Below are 307 nucleotides of genomic sequence, written 5' to 3'. Positions count from 1 at the left end.
GCCGCGCCTGCGCAGTGCGTTGCACATTGTATCCTATCAGGCGGGGCGGGGATGATGTCACCTGCGGGCTGGGCAGGGGCGCGCGGAGCCGGCTCCCATTGTGGGCAGGGCGCCGCGGCGGGCGGGCGGCTCATGATGTCCGCGCGCTGCAGGTAAGGCACGGCACGGCACGGCACGGGGCAGGTGGGGCTGCGTGCACGGTGCGTCGCAATACAAACCCCAGGGGAGCGGGGGTTTTGGTGCAGCCCCAGCCCTTGCTCCCCGCGCCTCCTCCCCGCTCCCTTCCCTGCAGCCGCGAGCCGCCAAC

The 307-nt window shown here is 73.0% G+C and overlaps 1 protein-coding gene across 1 annotated transcript in view; it reads left to right on the top strand.

Annotated features, from left to right (window-relative positions):
- Positions 1-30: 30 nt before the first annotated feature.
- DAAM1 (dishevelled associated activator of morphogenesis 1) overlaps positions 31-307 on the top strand; it is a 178,398-nt gene continuing 178,121 nt past the window's right edge. The window contains exon 1 of the mRNA XM_006026226.3: positions 31-152. The gene's annotated coding sequence lies outside the window, so the exon portion shown is untranslated. The remainder of the gene's footprint in view (positions 153-307) is intronic.

Source organism: Alligator sinensis, unplaced genomic scaffold, assembly GCF_000455745.1.
Source record: "Alligator sinensis unplaced genomic scaffold, ASM45574v1 scaffold708_1, whole genome shotgun sequence".
Lineage (NCBI taxonomy): Eukaryota > Metazoa > Chordata > Crocodylia > Alligatoridae > Alligator > Alligator sinensis.
This window is presented reverse-complemented; position numbering and strand designations above follow the sequence as displayed.